Below are 19262 nucleotides of genomic sequence, written 5' to 3'. Positions count from 1 at the left end.
AAATGTATGTGAATGAAGTCTATTCTTAGAAATTCCCGAGATTATTTTTTCACATTAAGTCTGAGATGAGTTAGACAAGATTCTTTGGGGGTGTCCTTCTTGGCTTTAACATATTGCCTAGTCATTTGTTTCCCTTCGTGTGTTGTCTTTTTACAATCCCCGTTTTATTCCGACTTCTCAGTTCCAATGTCTTATGTGCTCTGTGGCAAGGCCTTGTCTTTATACTTACACTGTAAAAGTAACTGAGGTCTGAAAACCCTTCATTAGCCACAGCTTCTGAACAATTTACTCTTGTTTTCCTGCCCTTGCTTTACTCTTGGCCCCTTACATTATTGCAAGCTCACAGGAGAATGTAAGCATTGTTTGTTCCATTATTTTTCATCTGAAACATCCGTGTATTTATTTTGCAAGCATGTTTTCGCTTTCTTTTTATTTGTTGACTTGTTTTCAATATCTAGTTTAAAAGCTCTTTCCTTTATGGTTCACAACTGTATTGTGGAAAGTTCAGATCACACGACAGGCGATGCTCGGATCAGTGGGATGCAGCCATCACGCTTTAATGGAAGCAGTGACCCGCCCTACAGGGAGGTATAGCCACCTGTGACGCAAGGATGAATGACATCGTTAGGCACATTCTCTTTCCTCTAAGAAGTTTCTATCTAAAAAAAAGTGTTAGAGAGAAAAAAATTTTCTTCTAGGTTCTTTGGCTGGTTTAATAATTAAATTGACAAGGTTTACAGGAAAAAAACACAACTTTAATTTTTTATGTATGGGAGCCTCCATAAAGATATGAGACATACAAACATGACCAAAGCAGGGAACTCTTATACTTTTTAGACAAAGAAACAACAAAATTATTAAGAGTTAACAAAACGAAGAGGTTGGCTTGGGGTTGTAGATTAGTGAGGAAGTAACAAGGTTTATGTACACAGCCTGCTTGGCCCTACATTCCCTATTTCTGGTGATAAGAATGCCTTCTACTCTTCTGGTACAAGGGGCTATTTTTCATGTGGAAGATTTATTTTCTGCTTCTGGGGGGGGGGGGTGGTATGTGTGGCAAAGGAGAATCAGAGTGCTCTTTTTGCACCAGTGGTTTCTTAAATGACCTTAATTCAAAAGAATCAATATACCAAAACAGCATATTTTGGGGTGACATATTCTTCTCCCCTTCAAAAAAAGAGACAAATTTAAAAACATGTCTAGAAAAGCAAAGTGGTAGAGGTACATATGTAGAGAGTGTCAAGAGAGCACATCGAAGAAAGAATGCCTACGTATGCCTTATGGGGTGAACACTGTGGGGGGCGGCTGAGGGAAAACTGAATGCGGGAGGCAATAATTGAGGGAAACTTGAAGAGTAACTAGGAATTTTCTGGATCTAAAAGGATATGTAGGGTTTTCCAATAATCGGAAATAACATGTGCATAGGTAACAAGGGGAAATAAATGAATTTCAGTGTGGCTGGCATGCTGTGTGGGTAGAAGGTTAGAGCATAGGAGCAACCTATGAATTGGGCCACATGATGGTTTTTATGCTAAAATGAGTCTGGACTGTATTTTGAAGAGGAACTAGGAAAAGTTGAAGTACTTTGAGGAGAGAATCGGGAGCACAGCGAGAAATGTGCTTTTGAAAATCCAGGCTAATAGATGAGTAGAGCAGGGGTGCTCAAAACCCCGCATGTGTCAGAATCTCCTGGAGAGCTTGTTGAAACCGAACCACTGGGTACAAAACTTTAGATTGTCTGTTTCTGATCTGGGGTGGGGCCTGAGATTTGCATCTCTAGGTGATAGTGATGCTGCTGGTCTGAGGCTCACACTTTGAAAATCCCTGACCTAAAGGATGAGTAGACGAAATGAAGTGCAACCACCATAACAAGGCCAACCAGCTAATGTGAAAGCAACAAAATCCATCTGTCAGGTGTACACACAAAATGAAACAAAAGCAGCAACAATAACGTTATTGACTCAATTTAGTTATGTTTTAGTAAAGAGACAAATTTTAAACCTCTTGCTATGGCATATATTCTTGACTGATCACTGTGACCCCCTTTTCTCCCCTCCCCTCCCCTCCCCTCCCCTCCCCTCCCCTCCCCTCCCCTCCCCTCCCCTCCCCTCCCCTCCCCTCCCCTCCCCTCCCCTCCCCTCCCCTCCCCTCCCCTCCCCTCCCCCCATCCCCTTCCTCATTCCCTAACTAGTTTATCATGCTCTGAAGTGAAATACCTGGATAGAGGTCCAGTTAGAAAGAAGTCCAGTTAAAATATACAAAAGAAATGGAAGAAACAAGCGCAACAGGATTACTAAATAATTATTATGCTTCATTTTCAATGATTTTGTGTTTTATGATACAATTGTTTTTACGTTCTTGTGGGCCATCATGATTTAGGTGCTAAGGCCTTTTCACATCTTCATCTGGCTTTGAGTATGTGATCTGAGAAAAGGAAAAAAAAAATACCAAAGAACTTGGGAGGAGCATGCCAGGTCATGGGACAGGGAAATGAAAAGGCAAAAAAATCATAGCTGCAACAACAACACCTATTTAGATACAGTAATTTATCAGTAGTTTAGTAGGTATGAATAAAGATGAGGATAAGGCGTTTGTCCTGAATAGGTTTCGTCCCAGTGAGTGGGGGTAGCTTTGCGCCTGTGGTTAGGTTTGGATCTGTCTACCAGGCCTTTGGAGAGGCAAAGGTGCAAACTGAAAACTCCTTCCAGTAGATAAAATCACTTATTTTAGTGGTTACCAAGTGAGGATTGTACAGGCTTTTATTTTAAGTTCAAGCAGAAGGCAAAACCATAGGGGAAAAACATTAAAAAAAACTCTTGGTGTTTCAGAGTCTGACTCCCAGGTCAGTAGGATATAGGTTTCTGTTAATAGGGTTTTTGGGTTTTTGATATATGATTGCTCTTAAAAGGTGGTTTGGTCCTAAATTTTATTAAGTCTGTTGGATATAAAACGTTATCTACTCTGTTCAATTCTGAGGGTAAGAATAGCGAGCGCCCATTCTTTTTTAATGGTTCCCTTGATTGTCATTTGGTGGTCTGCTCCTAAACTGGTGGTTGTGGGGTGAGTTTCTTTGGGGATCGCCATCCTGCACCGGGTTGGCACAATGTTATGAGATGCGGAGCCCAGTAGAGTAGAGCAGCTTTTAAGATTTCATGTATGGCCCGCTGCACTTTCTGGGATGAAGCAATAAGGTGCCACCTCTCTGTGAAATTAACAGCACGTCACTTTCCCTTGGTTACTCAGGACTCCTTACTGAACTATCAGTTTGATTGCCTCTGAATTTTGAAAATCTTGTCACTTTACCCTTGTCGACCTACCTCCAGCCTTAAAGTCTGTCTTGGACATACTTACCTTCCCAACTCTCCACAAAGATTGTCTTTCCTCACTCAACTCTGTATAAATAGCTGTAAGCACTTTCCCATGTAGTTACATTGCAGTGCTTTTCCTTCCTGTTCCTGCAGCACCCTATATATTTAATTGGTAAAGGGGTCGTAAATTCCTCCAAGGTTAAGCAATATTATTGTATACTTATCTCTCTCTCTCATGAATATGAATGTATGAATGCAAAGATTATTCTTCATCTCTTCTTTGGCAAGGCTTGTGTTTCTTCTCTTAGTGGTTCTCTGAATGTGCCCTCCGTTTACCATCCCACCAAAAAAAAAAAAAAAAAAGTGTTGCATGTCCTGCTGCCGCCTTGGCGATGTTTTATAGAACCCCTGTCTGATCTGGAAATCGCGTATCCAAAAGAAATGCGCTTCATGAGACGGTGACAGGGTTTGAGGTAACTGCAGCAAGGCAGTTGGTAAGATCGAAATCACAATTTATCATAATACTAAAAATATAAAAATTTGTTTTTCCTCTTATAAAACAGTTATATAGAAAACGAAACAATGAATGAAAAAGTTCAGTGTTCTCATAATATTTGCCTAACACAAAACATTTAGAGAGGCATTTCTTAAAAACCATTGCTATATTAGGATGTGAAATACAAATGTCTTTTATACCACTTATTCTATTTCCAAAATTCTCATGAAAATAAATTAACATCAGCTTCACCCCCTCCATACACACACTTCTCTCTACATTTTAAGTCACAAGAAAGGATTAAAAGTATTTTGTACACAATATAATCTGCTGTACCTAATCTTTTCGAAACTTCACAGCTGGAGAGAGTGGCATAGTCTAATGTACTCATCATTGGCTCGTTAGTATAATAAAAATCATTGAACTTGAAGTTTCTTAAAGATCTTTGTATCTACATCAAGGGTCTTAGCTTCTAGGTTGCACAGCTTGTCTTCTAGATTTATAATTCAATCTCCTATTTTTAGTTCTTGAATAATGTAAAAAGCAGGCAAGTTACTTTTAAGAGCCTTGCCTTTTCACAGCAGCTGCAGCCACCGCTGGCATCGCTATTATTCATGTATGAGGATATAGCTGAAAAGACCAGTTCGTGATCAAGCAAGAATAAATGTGAATCTTAAAGGTGTGATAAGGAAATTTAATCAGAAAACGTAAAAATAATTCGTTTTGAAAATCGGTGAAATCTTTCTTTTCAACATTTATTCTAAAATGTGCATAACTGTACTACATATTAAAATACTGATTTTCCCTTGGCGTTTTCTCTTTCCCTGGCCATGACTTGCAATTTTGCTAAAGTTAAATATGAGAACAAGGAAAATTGTGTGGCTGATGAGTTGAAAATTCTGAGGCACTGAGAAAACCATAATCCCATTCCCCCTGGAAGCAGCCAGCGGAGCAGTGAGCTAATTCCCCCATTAGCTGGGTTCTGGGTAACGGTACCTGCTCCGCAGGCCGACTGCCATGAAGAACAGATGTTGCCAGATGTTTAACCTTTGGTGAAATGAAGCGGACTTGGCAAATGTTATGTGTCTGAATTAGAATTGTGCGGTTACTTGGCCCATGTCCCGGGGTTTCGCGGTGCTCCTACTGAACAGATTAGTTTCAGTTAACTCGGCTCTTCACAGGAGAAAGCAGCAAAACGCTATGAGTGGTTCCCAAGCACAGGATCATGTTTATGTAGAGGGGAAAATATCTCTGGTGTTAAAATTTGTTTTTTGTATGCCTAATTTAGGTAGGGAGCATTACTGTTATACGGCATAGAATCTGTCTCATCTGTTAGAGAGTCGCAGGTGCTTTTCACCTTGTGCTAGATCATTCCTAGTGACACTCACTTTCCATAAAGTGATTCCGAGGGGAATTGTACTACTGATGCTATCAATTGTGTCCAATAAAAACAAAATTAAGATGTACTTTGCGGAGAAACAATTTCAGTGTGTTTCAGAATAGGATGTTCTTGGATTTGAAAAAGAAATTTTAAGCTTTGTAAGAAATATATGTGGCCATAAATAGAAAAAATAAAGAAAACAACAACAACAATATTTTAGTAGGTACACTTGGTACACAGTTTATACTTACTGTAGTCAAATCATCTACAAGTAAAAAGTAAGAGTCAAAACTTTGATGTTTTCTGTAGTTATACTCACATGGTTTTACATACGGGAAGGCATTTTAGATCTCATTTCATAAAATTCTATATAGATTTCATGAGATATTTAAGGGCATTTAATGATATACTTTCTGTTATTTCTTAGAAAGCATGGGGGAATGGGGCAATTATTAAACAGTGTTTAAGATCTTTTAGTCACTTTATTTTTTTAAAGAATGTCACATACCTCAGGAATCTTCATTCATTTTTACATACACTTCTGAATATGTAGCGATATTCAAATTCATAACTATTGACAATGTAAGACAGTATACATCCACTCTTATGTGCAGTCTTGTCAGACTGATGATCAGAGTCCCAGAATTTGCTAATTGTTTATATCCTTAGAGTTCCTGTTGTCCATCTTTCTCATTTTATACATGAGATGCCAAAGCTGTATTCTAATCCAGAGAACATACATGCCTTGCTGTTGATAATAACAATTATAATAAGCCATGCTTTATTGAGCATTAATTATTTTTTAGTTGCTTTACATTTAACTTTTTGATTTTTCAGATGAGGAAACTGGAAGAAACAAGAAAGTTTAGTAACTGCCCAAGTTCACACGGCCGTTTCTTATCTGAGCTGGTATAGTTGAACCCGGGCCCATGTGACTCAGAGTCACTCATTCAACCACACACCACAACGACTCTCTCACTGTGGTCTTTATAATGAGAGCAAAACATAGCCATTTTTCCACACTAGAATTTTTTCATTCCCACTTAGATAGCAATGTCATCTAAAGGAGAATTTGAAAGTAAGCAAAACTGGGAGATACACCAACTTCTACTTTCATATTTCTTATCTCTACCTTTCTCAATGGCACATTTTCTGCATCTTTCTCCCCCTAGACATCTGGGCCTACCAGTGGGCTCTGGTAACCCAGGCTCCTGGATTTCAGGGTACCATTTTGGTGTCTTCTCTTAGTAGTAACGTTTAGTGCTTCCTTTTTATCTCTCCAAAGGCCTATTCCCCTCTTAAACTTTACCTCTTCTATGACAGAAGACTGGGGATGGCAGTCCATTTTCTAAGGTGACAGTTGACAAATTGATCCCCGTACCAGGGCTAATAACTGTTACAGCTTAAAGGCTGTGTCCTTTCCACAGGCATGTGCATTTTACAGGGTAATCCCAGAGCTATTTTAAAAATGGTGGAACCCTTTAAAAATGGGATATGTAAGAATAGCAAGGGAGAAATTTTGGGTGAGGGTATGTATTTGTCAGACACCTTAAATCTCACTGCTCTTGCAAGTGAAGCTAACACTAGGTTGTTTTTTAAATGTTGTTAAGAAAATTGATGGCAAATAAATCTAAAATACAATATTTTTTCCAAAGCCAATGATGGAAAAAAAATCATTAAAATCACAGTACCTTAAAGAAAACAACAAACATAAGGTTGAACTTGCTGTTTTAATTTGTATTTGGAGTAGCAGTATGTTGAAAGATATAGTCAATAAGAACATTAACCTGTAGGTGTACCTGACACATAAGCCAAAAGTTGAATATCAAAAGAACACCATTTTTATTAGCTCCAGTGAAGGAAGAGAAGGAGTGATTAGGGAGAAATAAGACTGTAGTTTAATTTTCAGAAAGGGGCTTCATGGAATGATAAGGGTGAAAATAATTTTTCTTTTTCTTATAATCAATGATTTTTAGTTGCATGAAGCAGTTTCATTATTGCTTTGTTTAACGACATTGCTTTGGTTAGTGGGTCACACATAATTAATAATGCAGAGATAAAAATACTGTCACTATAAACCAATTGACTGGCATAGTGCTGTAAACATTAATATCCACTTAGAAGAAAAAATTCAAGCGTATTCTCCAAAGAAGTGATTCTAAGTCACAGGTGTTCTATTCAAGAAAAAGCACACTGAAACGCCCTTGCTGGGTGGCTCAGTTGGTTGGAGCATCATCCTGTGCACCAAAAGGTTGTGGGTTGGATTCCCAGTCAGGTCACATACCTGGGTGCAGGTTCGATCCCAGGTCGGGGCACGTATGAGGGGTAACTGATTGATGTTTCTCTCTGACATCAATGTCTCTCTCCCTCCTTCTCTCTCTCTCCCTCTCTCCTTTCCCTTCCCTCTAAAAAAATCAGTAAAAACATATTCTTGGGTGGTGATTAAAAAAATAATTACAGCCCTGGATGGTTCACTCAGTGGTTAGAGCTTTGGCCCATGGTCTGAAGGGTCTCTGGTTTGATTCCTGCCAAGGGCCCATAACTCGGTTGCAGACTAGATCCCTGAATGTGGAAGGCAACCAATTGACGTGTCTCTCTCACATCTATGCTTCTCTCTTTCTCTCTCTTCCTTCCATTCTCTCTGAAAAGCAATGGAAAAAATATCCTCCAGTGGGGATTAAAAAAGAAATTTTTTTTACACCAAACCCCATGGGCATGGCTCCCTCCATACACCAATTTTTTTTGAAGTCTTCCAAGTGGATTTTAATGTGATTGCAGAATTGAAAGACTCCAGCCTAGGATATGTAGGTGATAGGATAAGTAGAGGGACTGATTGAGAAGTAGAACTTACTGTTTGGTAAATACTACTGGTGCTGGTCAGTATTTTTAGATCTCTTCCTGTTCCTAAAAATATAGAAGGATTATCTGTGGAACTTAATCGAAGCTGTCTGACTTGCTCAATCAATAAAATAAGAGGGATAGCCAGCACTTACAATTATGGTTCCCTTGCTTACATGAGCTCTGCAGCATTGTGTTAAAAAAGAGGTGCCCTAAGAACGCCAAGTATTTATTTCTCTATTGCTCTGCAATACATTTTTACAAACTTGGTGGATTCAAAGAAAAAAATTTATTATTTTACTGTTTGGAGGTCAGAAGCCCAAAATGATTTTCCATGGACTAAAATCAGGGCGACAGCTTGGCTATTTTACTTCTGGAGACTCGAGAGGAAAATCTATTTTTTTGCCTTTTGTAGCTTCTAGATTTTGCCCAAAGTTTTTGACTTGTGGTTCCTTATATTTTCAAAGTCAAAAAATAGCTTGTCAAGTCCTTCTCATGCTGCATTACTCTAACCTGACTTACTGCCTTCCCCTTCCCTGTTATGAGGACCCCTGTTATTACACTGGGCTCCTGGATAATCTAGGAGACTCTTCCCGTCCAAAGTCAGCTGATCAGAAACCTTAATTCTTTCTGCAGAATGAATGCCTTTCACAGTGTAACCTACTGTATTTACAGTTTCCAACAATAAGGGTATGGCCATCTCTGGGGAGCCATTATTGTACTGACCACGCTTGGGGAGAATAGTTCAGTGAAGTGCATTTTTTTTCTACAGTTTGTAGTCTCTAAAGTTGCTCCTCAGAAGGAGCAGCCTTGGGCATGTGTGTAATCACTCTGGATGACTCTGTTTTGCATATTAGAATACAGTGCTCCATAAGTATCAAGAATCCTTTCAAATTCTATATAGGTATTTCTCAGAGGAGCTTCAACTAAAAACTAGTTATTTTAAGTTTTCAGTTCGGTGTATATTTTTCTTCATCAACCTGCCTTCCAAACATATTCAAGTGAGGGTTATAATGACAGTGTTACACAGATTCATCTTTCTCCATGAAGGAAATGCTGGTATTAATATCACTCTATATATGTGGACACACACATACTCATTAGACAAAGGACTGTCACAACTAAATCTATTCACAAACTAAATGATAAAATTTTATTTTAAAGTAAACTTTTTCATGGTCTTGGGTGCTGTTGGTTGACAGGTGAATTTAGACATGATTTACAAAAAGACAAAGTGTTAAATTTATAGCTGTTTGCTTTGATCAAAATGTATTCTAAGATTTGCCAGTCTGCTTCATACTATGTCTCTGGATCAGAGGGAAGGCAGAGGTTGGGGAGTGGGTGGGGCGAGATTAATCAAAGAATTTATATGCATATATGCATAACCCATGGACACAGATCATAGTGTGGGGAAGGCCTGGGTGGGGGTGGATTCGGGGTGGAGGGAATCAGTGGGGGGGATAGGACATCTGTAATACTTTCAACAAGGAAGATACATTTTTTTAAAAAGAGAGAAAACAGGAAAAAATGTATTCTGAATATATTCCAACAATTGTGATGTCATCTGGGTTAATTTGTACTAAGGTAATAACTGTAGTCATTAGAAGGGCAATCAGTAAATGAGTGTCTCTAGAGAATTATGAGAAAAGAGATCAAATTGCAACACACTAAGTAGGTTGCAGGCATTGATTTTGTCATGTCCACAAAATCTAATATGTGATGGTTATTGAATAGTTGTGTGTGGGGGGGGTTGTGATAAATTAGATGTATAGGCACCTATAGAAATGTTCATACTGCCTGGCCGGGCGTGGCTCAACGGTTGAGCATCGACCTAGGATCCAGGCGATCGGGGTTCGATTCCCGGTCAGGGCACATGCCCGGGTTGCGGGCTCGATCCCGTCAGGGGTGTGCAGAAGGCAGCCGATCAATGACTCTCATCATCGATGTTTCTATCTTTCTCTCCCCCTCGCCCTTCCTTTCTCTGAAGTCAATAAAGATATATGTGTATATATACAAGTTCATACTATTTTCTATTGCAATTCATTTATAAAATGTATGGTTTAATTATGAAAATTGGAATTTTGCCTGAGATATTAAAGGACAGGTGGTATTGTCTAGACCTGCTTTAAGAGCTCTATATTATTAATGTGTGTCAATTTTGTGAAAATCAACTCCTAAATAGTTTTTGTTCAGTATTGAATAAAAGAGAACTTTTCAAGTATTGAACCAGTTATCAAGAACAAACTTCACTGAATGAATTCTTAAAGAACAACACGTGTGTAATACCAGCAGCATATAAAGACAGCATACAGTGAATACATCAGGACTGTCAATAGCAAGATCTGATATACGAAGTGAAAGAAATAAAATAAGAGATATTACCAAAGGAGGATGCACCTATTGAGAGGAAGAATTGCAAATGAGATGGAGAACTGAAAAGGAGATGTGAAAAAATCAAATTATTTCAGATGAAAGGTGCTGCAAAGAAAAACAACAGTCACACCAAATTATGAGAGGGCAGAGAAAAGAATGATGTTACGTAAGCTTTAGCTTAATTGTAGATTCTTTAATGTATTAACCATAAAGACTGCTTATGGGCAATATTAGTGCCTAGTTCTTGAAGGTGATGTTTTCATTACTGAAAGAGCTGTTAATGTAGAAGAGGCTCAGCGTTGTTTTGCTTTTTTATTGAAAAGCAAAAGCCTTTCAAGGGGAACCTGAAGATATAGTGAAATTCTAATGGTTTTGCCAAGTGTCTGAAACTTATATATGATAATGTGTAAACCTACCTACAGGTTTGCTGCCCTTTGACTAGAAAATAATATCTGTCCATCAATGTAGTGAAAGGTTACTGTGAAGGATACCTGAGGGAAAAGACAGAGTGTGCTTAATCATTGCAACAAGAAAGCAAGGGAGCTTTTTTCTGGGGACCTTGAACATAAGAAAACAAAGGATATACATTAACTATATGTGGTTATGAATGACTGTGGGGAAAAGATTATATAATATCTATCTTACCTTATGCATGATCCTACCATTCATTTACAAACTCACTGATAGGATAATGGGGAAGCATTGCTGTTCAGCATAAAAGCAAAAGGCAGTCGAGGACCTACATGGTTTCTGCAAGGGCGACCTGGCACCTCAATGGTTTTTCCTTGTAGAAACCCAAAGGGGGTCTCCACTTTATTCGATATGTTTCTTTGAATTTGCATTATGCTGCAGACCTCTCAAAGCTGAACAGACTTTTTAATCAACCAAGGGATCAACAGGGAATGTAAGATCATTTGTGCAGGAGCTGAGTAGATGAGGATGCTGATTGGGACAGTGCCACTCACTTTCCATGGACTGGTTAAACTAATTATGGTAATTAGGGTAACTGGTTTAAAGCCTATGCCTAAGCAATCTTCAGAGAATATCTGCTTTGTATCATCTTATGGCTAAGATTAATGCGTTTTTATAGGCTCTTTAATATTAGAGGTAGAAGAGACCTTAGAGATCATCTAGACAAATTGATGCACAATTTATAATAGGTAATACTTTTTAATAAATAATCAGGTACCTGAATTTGGCAATAAATTAGTTTTATTAAATTATAGCTAATTCAAGGTTAATTTGGTGATAATGTAATTCTCTCTCATTTGCATATATTTGTTTGAATAGGAGGGAACAGGGAGCAATTTATAGTTAACATGGGAGAGGTGGGTGGATATTATCCATAAGAAAGTAAATAACACCTGTTGTGATGGGAAAATATTTGAGACCAGTAGATTTAGAACACCCTGTCCAGGGAAGTTGCTCAGTTCGAAAATAACAGCAGAACTTCAAAAGCCTGTTGATTTTTCTACCATATCAATCTCTTTGTCTCATATCTTTGGGATTCAGAAAAAAAATGGTGGGGGGCAAGAAGTATTTTAATCATCTTTCATTGTCAATTCCTCTGTTGCACATCTAAAGAAACGAATGGCAGCAGCAGAACCAAGATGTGGCAGACGAGCGAGCTGATTCAAAACCTGCAAGTCAGGAGGGCAAATTAGCCTGTGACTTTGCTGTAAACAATACTGAGGAAAAACGGAGCCCAGCATGGTGGGCCACGCGAGGCTCAGCAATCTGGATGTGAGTGGAGACCTGGACTCAGTTTACTGGAAGTCAGAGAAAGCAAGTCATCCAGAAAAAGGACCACGATCACCCGGCCGGGCGTGGCTCAGCGGCTGAGCGTCGACCTAGGATCCAGGCGACCAGGGTTCGATTCCCGGTCAGGGCACATGCCCGGGGTTGCGGGCTAAGCAGCCGATCAATGACTCTCTCATCATTGATGTTTCTATCTCTCTCTCTCCCTCCCCCTTCCTCTCTCTGAAATCAATAAAGATATATTTAACAAAAGAAAAAAAGAAAGAGGACCATGATTCAGAAACAACGGATTGACAGAGAGTTTCCATATGGAATGCCCTACAGTTATATCCCTGCCCCACACCACATGCCCCTACCAAATGAGGGAAAGAAAAAATGGAGTAAAGATATACATGTGACAAATAGAACTACAAAAGAATTATAAAGTAGAGTTAATACTTTTTATTTTGCTTAGACTCCTGTATGACTGGATTACTTTCTAGTAATAACTATATATCAGACTTAATTAAAAACTCAAACAATTTAAAAATAAAATAATGTGAAAATAACAGCTAGTATCTACATAAACAGCAGCATCTTACTTCCCGAATGGGACACTGTTATATCTGTGGCACGTATATAGTATTTGCTTAATGTACTTGTTAATCTTATTTATAAAAGTAGACTTTAAACTTTACTAAGAATCATAATTTCAAGTAATCTACATTTAAATCACCATTTTATGAAGCTACTTTAAATAAGATTAATCTTTAATAAAAATGTCAAGAACATACCTATTCAGAAGAGAATAGTCCCAAGATAACACTTAGAAGCATTTTCAAATAATGCAAAAGCAAAAGCTCTTGTTAACAGGGCATTGTAATTACAAGATGACTTGCAATGCAGAGGAACAGTAGACTAATTCTTTTAGAAGAGTAAGACTGTGCCTTAGCCTATGAATGACACCTCCATTCCCCTTAAATAATTATCCTACCTACAAAAATCAAGCAGCATTGTTAACATCAATGCTACTGTTAAATGTCATCTTTTCTGTAGTTATAAATTTGGAATATGGAGGTGTACATAAGATTGAATTTCGTAACTGAGCAAATCACAAAAAGAATTTAATAATTATATAAATGTGACCATTTCTAATGTAGAAAAAAAGCAAATTCATTGCCTCCAGTTCATTGTTAATGGAAAAGATCTAACAAGAGAGGAAGTGGGAAGAAATTAAGAATTCTGTTTGCGTCATATTAAGATTGAGATGTCTATTAGATACCCAAGAAGGGATGTCTGTTGGAAGTTATATACAAATATGAAGCTCAGGGAAGTGTTTAGCACTGAAATAAAAAACTGAGGCTCATATAAGAATTAGGAGATAGGGAGAAGATAACATATGTTTCTTGAATGTAAGTATCCATTATTTCTGAAAGAAGCTAGATAAATACCATATCCTTTTGGAAAGTTACTACTGCACAATTTGTAAAAAGCTAGCATTTTAAGTTCTTACTATGTGTCAGGCATATTTTCACATATCTTACATTTGTTAAAGTGACACTTAGTTCTATGAGTCTGTTAATGCTTATCATCAACATAGAGCACAACATGGCTAAAGCTAGGCCACCCATAGCGGCGAAGAAATCAAATTTGCCGACAGGCTGAGAACAGTGTAAATGGTTCTGTCAAACGCCAGGGGAGTTCTCTGGCTCTGTCTTAAGAGTCATGAGCTCCGGAGGTTAGTGACGCCTTTTATTCACAGGTGGAGGGTTTGAGCTTATCTTTCCCAGCCTGAGACTAGTCACCCTCACAGTCACGTGCAGGACTGGGTAACAGATGCATCTGAGCTGATGATGACATTGCCTTACTTTCCTTACAGCACTGTTACATCACAAAGCTTTCCTGTTCAGTTCCCTTATGTGCCTGAGAGGGATTAAAACACACACACACACACACACACCCCACCAAAACATTTTTAAAGGACACTGAAAGTTCATATTGAGTGGGCTTTTATCTTTTTATCTTACCACTTGAGAAGATATGTCTTGTCCTGCTTTGGACTGTTTGATCATCAAAGGGAAAATCCTGGCCTTCATTGATCACAGTTGTGACCCACCTTGGCAATTTGTAGGAAACGGTGTGCTAATGTAAAGTGCAGGAAACATATTTGTCTTATGTCAAAATGACCTGCATGTAAAGTAACCTAACAGTCATCGTTTAGAAATCTCCTTGGTTACAAAATTTCTGCAGAAATTAAGTTGACACTCTAGAATACATTCAATTTAGTTTTGTTGTGGAAAATATAAGCAGAAATTTACTATCAGATACACACCCCCCACAGCCACACACACACCAGGGTTTGAATTTGATACTACAAACACATTCAAAATTTTGTGCAGGGATTTGGCTTATATTCATTCCATTCATGGTGTTGGCAATTCCCAAGCATAAATAACACATGGAATGTGAGATTCATGAACTGCGCTCACAGAAGTGACTAATGATTGCACAAAGTTTACATCTGACCTTCTGTGAAAGCCGGAGCTGCTAGAAGGATGGGTAGTTTTTAAAACTCATACTTTATGGGACATCCCCTATTAGAGATCCCTAGGTTTGTAAAAAGAGAAAAAAAAAAAAGTCAATTTCACAGAATGAGAAAAGATTGTGTTTCAGTTTGTTTCTATTTGTATTTTTCTTTGAACTGCTTTCTACTGTAGGCACCTAGGGACCCACCTTGAGCTCTGAAGTTTCACATGTCGTGTGATGCGTGCAACGAGTTACCGATATTTCCTCTTACACTGTGTGAAATGCAGAGAGAACAAGCAATTTGCAAGGGATTGCTTTGCAAAGCTGTAAGGGGTAAAGCTATTTCCTCTGATGAGCTAAAAATGGCTTCTCTAATGAGGATATGATTACTAGCTTCAAGCTTTATGATTCTTTGCTGGAAATGTCACTGATTTTCTAAGAGCATTTTAAGGAATGGATTTTGGAATGGAAGAGCAAACACTGCTTAAAAGTCGTGTGTGTGTGTGTATATATATATATATGTCTACTCCTGGCTCTTTCTCTTATTTATTAAACTGCATTATCTCTTTTAGCTTCAGTTTCCCTATGTGTAGAATAGGGGCATGGTGGCTGTCCTTCCCGATGCAGTGTGATTGTGAGGATCAAGTGGCAAAACACACGGATAACATAGAAATGTGAATATAGTATAAACAAATGTTTAAATAACTTACTTTATCTTTAAATCACCTGGACTCACACAATCCCAATGAAATATTTTAATGTTAAATGAAAAGCCAAGTGACTATTTTAAAAAGTGATAGGTTTCCAAGAGACAACTTTAAAATTTATTTTTTAAAGTTGTCCTATTTACAAAAATACAGATGAGTATCGGTTTTTCAGTAAATTAAGTATGCAAAGACTTAATGCAGCAAAGCAAGTCTCAGTAGAGAACATTATGAAAACCAGATAATCTTCATAGGAATATAGAAAATATTTGTGAATTATTTAGGATATTTTGGAGATTGTACATTTTAAAGCTCCCTCACATCCTCCCGGCTGTTCTCAAGCACCATTATTCTACATGGTGTGGGCAATGTGGTTGTCTTCAAACAAAACTAAGCAAAACAAAGCCAAAAGCCAAAAGCAAAATAGGTGCCATATTCCACCCCTCTTATAGGGTCATGACTGCTCTTTTGCTTAGTATCTTTATAAACAAAGACATGTCATTCATTCATTCATTCATTCATTTGTTCAATGAGCTACAATATTGGTCGAGCATTTACTATGTGCCAGGGCAGTGGGGAGAGAGCTGTGATAAAAGCAGGCAAAGTCTTTGTCTTAATGGAGCTTGCATTTAAAGGATGAGCCATGCCAACATGTGGAGTAAAGAGCGTTGCCAGCAGAGATCACAGCCACTGCAAAGGCCTTGAGATGGCATATGTGACATGTTGGGAGAACAAAAGGAGGTCAGGGTGGCTGGAGCAGAATGAGTTGGAGGAAGACTGATAGAAATGAAGACGGAGCAGTAGGCCGGGCCAGATAATATGTGGGGGCTGAGAACAAGCACTTTGAGTTTTATAGACTCGGTGCACATAAAACTGTTGGTTGCATTGACGACTTTTTGCCACTCATTTAACATAGCAACTTTTTCTCAAAGTACTGTACTTAATAGATGTGACATGGAATGTGATATTTTTGTATTACAGTTTCAGGCAGACATGCTCACCAACTTATTTGGCAGAGAGTAATTTAAAGGTCAAATGTGAATTGTGCATCATCTTGGGATGAACCCACCATGTCTGGATTTGCGTAACTACATGAAGCAAGAAGAGCAGAAGGGTAGCACCTTCTGCAATCTTTTGCCTGTTGAATGCACATGCTCTATCATGTGTTTCAAAGCATCCCCTTCTTTTAGCCTTAATTTGACCCAAATTTGTTCTCTGTGCTATACTTTAATTTTTCAGTGAAGTTTGAGTGCAAAGTAACCATGAACCCTAAAAAAATAAAAAAAATTTTAAAAATTGAGCAATATGGGCCAGAAAGAATAATTCATCTACAAAAGACTATTTCTTTGCAACCTCCTCTATCACTCACCATCCAATATTTAAAGATACATATTGTATCAAATTGTGCATATTGCATTTATTTACTTTTAGTTATTTATTGTTTATATTAATTTTTCTCATTCTATTAATACATTTTTTTCTAACTATGAAATTTATCTTGGGTTGAGATGGAATGCATCATAATAGTTTCCATCAAAATTACTAAATTTTAAAACCTAATGTAAGCACTTTTCAGTCATAGCAGAGAGCTATGTTCTGAGGTGGGAGGCCCAGGAGGAACCCAAATAATTGAACAGAGGTTGTCTCTTTCAAGCTGACTTGCTCTCTCTGGAATTCTAGATACAGTGGCAATTTTGTTGTTGTTGTTGTTAATCCTCACCTGAGGGTATTTTTTTTCCATTGCTTGTTGGAGAGAATGGAAGGAAAGGAGGGATGGAGAGGGACACGGAAAGGGAAGGGGAGGGGGGAGAGAAGCATCCATGTGAGAGAGAGACACACACACCAATTGGTTGCCTCCCGCACACACCCCGGCCTGGGGCAGGAAGCGAACCCGCAACCCAGTGGAGGTGTGTGCCCTTGATGGGGAATCAAACCTGCGGCCCTTCAGTGTGGGGCTGATACTGTAACCACTGAGCCACACCAGCCAGAGCTACAGTGGCAACTTTGAAATGGTAATTTCTTTTGCTAATAATAACCAGTGACAGCAAAATAACAACAAAGGCTCTGCCTTTAAGGACACATCCTTATGCTTACTTAACTAGACACAATTGCAAAAACCCCTAAATTTTATATTTATCACAGCCCAGGGTAGAGGTAGAATACCAATCATTTGAGAATTTGTTTTTGGTTAAAAAAATATTATTTTTAGAAATGGGTTTTTCTTGTGAATTGTCATATAAATGCTCCTCTTCCTTTATGTTGCAAATATTTTCGTAGATTCTTTGTTTTCTACTTTCTGTTTTCTCATCTTTGAATGGTGCCTGGTGCATGGAATGTTCTTATTCTTTCTCACACTTTCCTTCCATATCTAAATTTGGAAAGCCGAAAATGTGCTTCCTAGCAGATATTTATCTAAAGCACAGCTACTGGATGGAGCTGGGTTTTGTTTGGTTTTTATTGTTCTGTCAGGGGAGGCCTGCAATTTTTCTTTAGAGAATGTAGCTCAACCAGATATAGGCTCCTCATGGAGAGTTAGAATGCCTTGGGGTACCAGCAACCCTGATGACCCCGTGGTCTATTGACTCTAACATTTGGTATCTTTTTCTTTCCCCCTAACACTTTACACTCTACCAATAATATTCTCCCTATCACTCATTTACCTTTTCCTGCCACAACTAAGTAACACTCTTGCTCTCTTTTCCTCTCTGTTTCTCTCTTTTCCTGCCCCCCCCCCATTTCTTACCTCTATCTGTGTCTCTTTATTTCTGTCCCTTGCTTATCTATACCATTATCTCTTGCACTCCCAATCCCTAAGAGACTGTCTTTCTAAGTTGGCCATAGATGGGGCTTTTATACCAGGCTCTCTGGAGTCCCTGGTGATCCTCTGGAGAATTTAGGATATGTATCATGTCCTTATCTAATTTGTTATACCAAGGGAACAGGATTAAATGGTACAAAGCATTGCAACCTGTGGGTACAAAATCACTTTCAGACTCTTGTTCAAAAGAGGACTGTTGGCATAGCAAGAACTTAAGGATTTTCTCTCCAGAATAATCGTAAAGAACACACACAGACACACAGACACACAGACGCACAGACACACACACACACACACACGTTATCAGGATTGCACTGCTCATAGACAATTTCCTGTTTGTACCATTTCTCAAAAAATAGCTCAGTTGCTGAGGAAATCATATCACAATCTCCGTTCTCATTTAGTTCCTGCTCTGGAGGTAGAAATCATTACACTGTTAGGCCTGGGCAAAGTGAGGAGCATGACTCTTTCTCGCTCGGTGATTCCCATGCAGTTGGTCTGTGGACATGTGATTTTAGATTTAAGTTGCTGTTGAATCCCAAAGAAGGTTAAGATATTCGGATCATTCAGATACTTATTTTATTCTTTGAGAAAAACAATGTTATTCTGGCTACAAGGGTGGATTACATGCAATAATTAATCCATTCACAATAATGATGAAGGTAAATCCCCCAGATGCTGTTATGTGGAATTTCATTATTATCTTATGCTGCAATTGCTAGATAATTTTTAATTTTGGAAATATTTATAAGTAGTGCAATTAATATGCTAGTCACTTCCCAAAAGTCCCTCTTACTCTGCTATTACATGCACTCAGAAGTATAGGTCCAAATTTACAAACTCAAATGATTTAGGCACCAAACAGGTAACATGAATGAATGGAAAAGCAGAGTATATTATGAGAGGGAGTAGGGAGAACCACGGTCAAATAGAAATATGTGCCATGTCTAAAACTGTCCAAGTTAAAATTTACACTTTTCAAAACATGATTGTGCCAAAATGAATACATCTGTGAGCCACGCTGATATTGTGGATTGCCATATTGTAGCGTCTGTCTGCTTATTTATTTTTTTCAAATAAC

At 38.3% G+C, this 19262-nt stretch overlaps 1 pseudogene; it reads left to right on the top strand.

The window, feature by feature from the left end:
- The window catches only part of LOC107545921 (KATNB1-like protein 1), a 54715-nt pseudogene that overhangs the window by 9193 nt on the left and 26260 nt on the right, over nucleotides 1-19262 (top strand).

This window comes from Miniopterus natalensis, chromosome 8 (genome assembly GCF_054644295.1).
Source record: "Miniopterus natalensis isolate mMinNat1 chromosome 8, mMinNat1.hap1, whole genome shotgun sequence".
In the NCBI taxonomy this organism is placed as follows: domain Eukaryota; kingdom Metazoa; phylum Chordata; class Mammalia; order Chiroptera; family Miniopteridae; genus Miniopterus; species Miniopterus natalensis.
The sequence above is the reverse complement of the archived record's forward strand: the minus strand, read 5'-3'. Positions and strand labels throughout refer to the sequence as shown.